Source organism: Octopus bimaculoides, chromosome 11, assembly GCF_046866305.1.
Source record: "Octopus bimaculoides isolate indiv1 chromosome 11, ASM4686630v1, whole genome shotgun sequence".
NCBI lineage: Eukaryota > Metazoa > Mollusca > Cephalopoda > Octopoda > Octopodidae > Octopus > Octopus bimaculoides.
Genome location: NC_142938.1, coordinates 57,683,398 through 57,689,397, shown reverse-complemented (window position 1 = coordinate 57,689,397; position 6,000 = coordinate 57,683,398). Strand labels below are relative to the sequence as shown.

At 34.0% G+C, this 6,000-nt stretch overlaps 1 protein-coding gene across 7 annotated transcripts in view; it reads right to left on the bottom strand.

Moving 5' to 3' along the window:
- The window catches only part of LOC106876994 (rho family-interacting cell polarization regulator 2), a 193,981-nt gene that overhangs the window by 148,349 nt on the left and 39,632 nt on the right, over positions 1-6,000 (bottom strand). The window contains exon 1 of one of the 7 annotated variants that reach the window (XM_089360184.1): positions 1,617-1,785. The exons of 5 other annotated variants lie outside the window; for them this stretch is intronic. The gene's annotated coding sequence lies outside the window, so the exon portion shown is untranslated. Of the gene's footprint in view, positions 1-1,616; positions 1,786-6,000 lie in introns of those variants that run through there. One more of the 7 variants, XM_052971868.2, reaches the window with a different exon arrangement.

Here is a 6,000-nt window from a genome sequence, read left to right as displayed (position 1 = left end):
TAGCATACAGTGGAACTGAACCTAGGTCCATGTGGTTGCGAAGCAAACTTCTTACCACACAGCTATGCCTGTGTATGTATAAATATAGGTGCAGGCATAGCTATGTGTTTAAGAAGCTTGCTTCACACACCTCCAGTAACAGCACATAAAAAATACAACTGTGACCCAACAATATAACACAACTCATATTTAACATATTCCACACGACTTTCATGAAACACAATCAAGACCAGTTCAAAATATCCAAAAGGCATTGTTGTACACAATTCCGTGATGTGGAGGAGGTGCTTTAGTTGTGCAGTAGAAATTCACATGAAATTCAGAAACATGATGATAACGATGATGACATAAAAATTTCCATTTTGCTGTCAAGTGAAATAAATTTAGTTATTTGAAACTGAATTTGAGAAGCTTTTATAGCAGTCATATTAATTTGATTAGCTATAGAAAAGTTGATGTTTTAGGCAGCAGACTGTTTTTACATTTGAAATATAAACATACTTTCATTGCCCAAGCTGCTCTGAAATTCAGGCTTCACTGGTTTAGATAAAGATTGTCTCTAAGAAAAGTACTGTAAGGCAACAGAGTAACGCTGTTAGCAGGAGAGGTTAGGAAAATAAAGGAGGATGAAATACTATAACTGAATAAATTAAGAGAAGTTAAAAGAAGTTAAAAGCAATTGAGAACAAGACTAGAAAAGGTGAAAAGTTTTAAGGATTTTTTTTTTTTTTAAGAAATCTCAAAAATCACTTAGAGAAAAAGATCGCACATCATCTCTAAGGAATATGAAAAGCATTTATTTACTTTCACATATATTATAAAAATTAGTGTGATTTTTCAGCTTGATTACACACTTCACTTCAGAAAATTCAAACCTTAATACTAAACAAACTCTACTACAATGAGCAGATATAATACCAGGTTACTTTGTTTAGTACAATATGATTGGTCTACATTATTCCATAAGGAGCATAGGACCATTTTCCCAGTTTCTCTGGCAAATATATTCCTCCCTGGATAGGACATCAGTCCGTTGCAGGATTACTCATTCTCACCAGCTGAGTGGACTGCAGCATTATGAAATGAAGTGTTTTGCTCTGGAATGCAACACATCGCTCAGTCCAGGAATAAAAACCACAATTCTGTGATCATGAGTCCAACCACTAACCACTAAGCCATGCGCCTCCACATAATAAGTATGTTAGTACAATGTACTAACTTAAAATTAATCTACAAACATAAAAAATGTATAGGTTTTAAAAGACAAACATAAACATGTGAATATATACAAATTATAAACTCTGTGCTTGGCATCAAAGAGGTTAATTATGGTTATATATTTCTTCTCTAAAGCAGGAAATACATCATATTTTGTGAACTATAAACACACAAAACATAAATAACTTCCCTTTTTGAAATGGATATTTTTCCCTTTTGTTACAACAACTATGTGTCACAAAATTGCCTTTGTTTTGATCACATCTACAAATGGATTTTTTAAAAGTTTCTTATCTATGAAAAAAAAAATAATTGGAGAGGGTCACAAGATTAGATATATTAATACAAAGTTAAGCCAACCATAAAAGCAGGTTATTTTACAATATTTCCCGACTTACCATTTATGTCAGCTACTAATGTTATTTTTACACCAACTCATCTTTTCGTAGAGCTCTTCATTGAAAGCCTGCCTGTTGTTACAGGCTATGTCTATATCTGTACCATCCCATATGTATGAGTAGCAGGATATTATATGTACTATGCATAACATCAGCAACTCTTATGAATGAAGTATTTTGTAGCCTTGAAACAGAATTCAGCTTTTACAATGCAGATATGACTATGATAAGAACAGTCAGATTAATGTTAACATATTTTATGTAAGGAATAGTCAAAAGTACTGGAAAGAAATGACATTTGTAGAGAATGTGATGGGGAGAGGGGTTCTACTGTTTTTTTTTTTTTGGTTTATTTTTATGAGGTTGGTTCTTGAACTGGTTTGGAAGAGAGTTGTGTCCATGGTCTTAACAGCTCCTCCAAGATAAGTGAAATTGAGGTAGTTGACAACTAAAGTAAATACATGGGCAGGGAAGGAATTCCAGAGGAAGGACTGGACATAATGGTTAGCAGGAAGGAGTAGGATGGGGAGGAGAGATAAGTGAATTGTGAGCTGAATGAAAATGGTATAAGACTAGTCAGTTCTATGGAACAGAAATGAGATAAGTAGTAGTAGTAGTAGTAGTAGTAGTAGTAGAGGTTGGGAGGGGGAGGGTAAAGAGGTTGGAATATTTTGGTGAACAATTTTATGCCAATCAGTCAAGTGGTTTGGGCAGAGGGAAAGGAGTCCATCAGGTCTTTATGTGTAATATCAACACTATCCCAAATGCAGAAGCAGTACTGCATTGTGGGTCTCATTTGACCTCTGTAAAGGGTTTAGTAATTGTTGGAGGAAGAAGTATTGTCTAGTCTTGAAAAAAAGAAGCCAGTTATCTCTGTGGTGCAGTCTTTGCTATGCTGAAGAAGAGAGTTTGACAAAAGAGATTTTCAGTGATGGTGTGGACTAGCATTTGTAGTAACCTTGAGGATTCTGTGGGCATGATATTATCTACTTAATGTGTGTAATGATTTATGTTATTGCTCTTTTGAGAGAGAAAATAGTGACATAACCCCATTGGAGAATATTTTCCAAAAGCTGAGTCAGTGGAGTTGCCTTTTTTGGTAATAGGACTCTAGCATTGGCTGAGTATTGTTGATACAAAAAGAAATATGTCCGAGATCTACAGTGTCCGCTGTCGCTAAAGCTGAGGTCCTTCCTACTAACTGGTAACCTGAACTTAGCTATGTTCTTTTTCATGTCTTTAAAGCCTTTTATGCTATGACCCCTTTCAAGTTTCAATGCAGAGGTAATGGATGAAAGGGATATTATAAAAATGGTAGTGTTTATGTAGAATTTATTATGATGAAAAACTACAGTACACAAAAGGAACTTTGTATACAACAGGACAAAGTCATCTGGAGACAATCACAGCTTCTGCCATGGACAAGTCCCCTCTTTGGTATTCTCCAACCAACTGGTGCATGTCAAGATAGCCCAAAGTAAATGGGAACATAGACCCATTTACTTGGGTCATACTCGCTCCTATCACCTAATATTTTGGCAAATTTACGGGAAAGAAGCACATTGCTCTCTACCATTATCTTCTTCTCAAATAGGAGATTGATGCTAACAAAGAATTGACTAAAGGGAAAAGTGACTGTTATTAGTTCTTTCAAACTTATTCATTATACAATTATACGACAAAGAAAAAGAAACAAGTTGTCCTACGTAGCCAAATGACAGAGGTAGGGTGATTCTCACAATGAACTCCACTGATAGACATGACAACTGCTCAGCATAACAATAAAAGCTTGCAGAACAGTTTCATTATCACTGACATTCCTTACCAACAATGCTTCTATGCTTGTAGTATGGATCAATACCAAAAGTCTGTTTGTGAACATCATTGTTCTTGTCCGCAACTAACCCTCAACAAAATACAAAGGTTGATGTATCACCAATAGTAGTGCTCAACTGATAGAGATCTTTTGAGTGCTTAACAACATTCCAAATGCCAGACAATATTAGTTATCAATTTACCCATACTGCAACTTCAAAGAGACAGGCTGTGTCAAGAATGCCTGACAAATAATGAATACACCTTGTCACTGTCCAGGAAACTCTCCAGATGTTGCAGCTTCAGCATGTGAATGTTCATCATTAGCCATGGGAAGCCAACACTCTCTGTGCAGAGAGTGCTGGTACCACATGGATCTTCTAACCAGTTGAACATGTTCCCTCTACAAAAAACAAATCAACCGATATTCCAACCTGGTCAGGTAATAACAGGGGTAAAGCACAACAGTCAGGCAGTAATAAATAATGAAGGTGATGTATGCCTGTTCCACCTCTGCTCAATCTTTCAGGAGCGTAACTCAATATTCTGCTCATAATCTCATCCCAGTTCCTGAAATCTAACATGAATCAGAGCCAAAGCATCTCGACAGAGGATTGTCAGCCCAGCAACACATAATACCTGCCAGCATGAACTGCAAGTGCCAAGCTGCAAACTACTAATTTGATCTAGTTAATGCATGCCCCTTTTACTGTTACATTTTTCTTTAGCCAACCACCTCAATTTCTTAAGTGTCCAACACTATCATGGTGATGTCAACTGCAAATGCCAACACAATAATATAAAAATAATAAACCATTGATCATAAATACAAGCTGAGTTCAATATGTTTGAAATATAGCTGTTTTTATATAAAGTAATTTTCTGAGTACTGATTTGGTTTCTTGTACCTTTATAAGCATAAATCACCATAAAAACATAAAATTATAGCTTTAACATAAGTCGCTTTCCTGATTTTGCAACATAGAAGACACACTTGAATGAATCTCTCAGATACAATAACATTGACACAGTACTTAATAAATGAAAGAAATAAACCTAGTTTCAAAAACTGATAACTAAAAGAAAGAATGACGGACATACTAGGCCATATGATTATGAAATCAATCATTGTCTCATGTCCCTAGTAAAGTATATATATGAATATATATATATGAAAGAAGGTTTGAAAATGCACTTATTTTTTTTAATATTTATTTACTTAACCGGTTTCACTTTTTTAGAAAAAGATTATCAAAAGTCTTTGAGAATAATAAAAAATGTTAAAAAACAGTTTGAGTATTAAAATGCATATATACATTCTTTGATGATAAAATATTTTTAAAGTATAAAGCTTTGTATGAACTTTGTAGTGTTACATACTGATTGTCACACATTCTCTGATATTAAGGTGAAATTGTTAAAAACAGTGTATGAAAATACACATATGGAAAAATACATATACATATTCTTATACATATTCTTTGATATATATATATAAAAAACCCTGCTGGCTTCTGATAATAAAGTAAACAGAAGGCGTCATTATGACTAAAATTTTAAGTGGTTATATATGAAAGGCTATCCATTTGTAAAACAAACTATTCCAACAACACCCATCCTATCCAAACTTACATGGAAAAAAAAATTACTGCAAAATAAAGCACTTCTACATTGCTTGCTGGATATTACATGACGATGTTGAGTAGTGATTGTAATCTACTTAGAACAGATCTTTCTTCTGGAAGTTAATCAGTACATAACACAAAAATTCCCTTCCGTATTGGCTCTGATATGGTTAAATTAATTTAGCAGCATCCATGTGAGTGTTACAAACTAATCAATTCATTTTAACAAATATTCACTGAAAATTATCTTCATTAGATAGCAGCTCTTTCAGTTTTAACATCTCATTTTTACAAATTACTACAAAATCTTTGCACCAGTATTTTTCTAAGCTTTATCTTTGTGAAGAAACTTTAAAATTTCATTAATTTAAAATTATTACCATATAATTAGAACGTGTAAAAGCTTTTAAACAAACCTGAAATAGCAATTTTATTACTGAAAGTATTCACTGTCAAGTACTTGCTTTGGCAATATATAAATAAGCACTGAGCAAGTCAATATCACATTTACTCGAATTCAATGCAAGCTCAAGTATAATGCAACTCATACTTCTATGCCTAAAAATCAGTGACATATCTTATCCTTCGCATATCATAATTTAACTTTCACTTTCCATGGCATGGATTGAACAATTTCCACTTTTGTAAGGTTTACACTGGATACCCTTTTTATACCAACCACTTTACACAGTGTACTGGGGGAGATTTTTATGTGGCATTGGCACCAGTGAGATCATTAAGTAACTTGGAAGACAAATCTTCTCGGGCATTAAAGCTTTGCACAATGCTACCCATTACTTTTATTCCTGATGTTTTGTAGTAAATTCCTCACATCACAGATGGAGAAAAGAGTAATAATTCAGTGAATAGCAGTTAAAAGAATATTAAGTGTCATTACAACCAAGTTTAACAGAGCTGATGCTCTAACTGTACAATCTCCTATC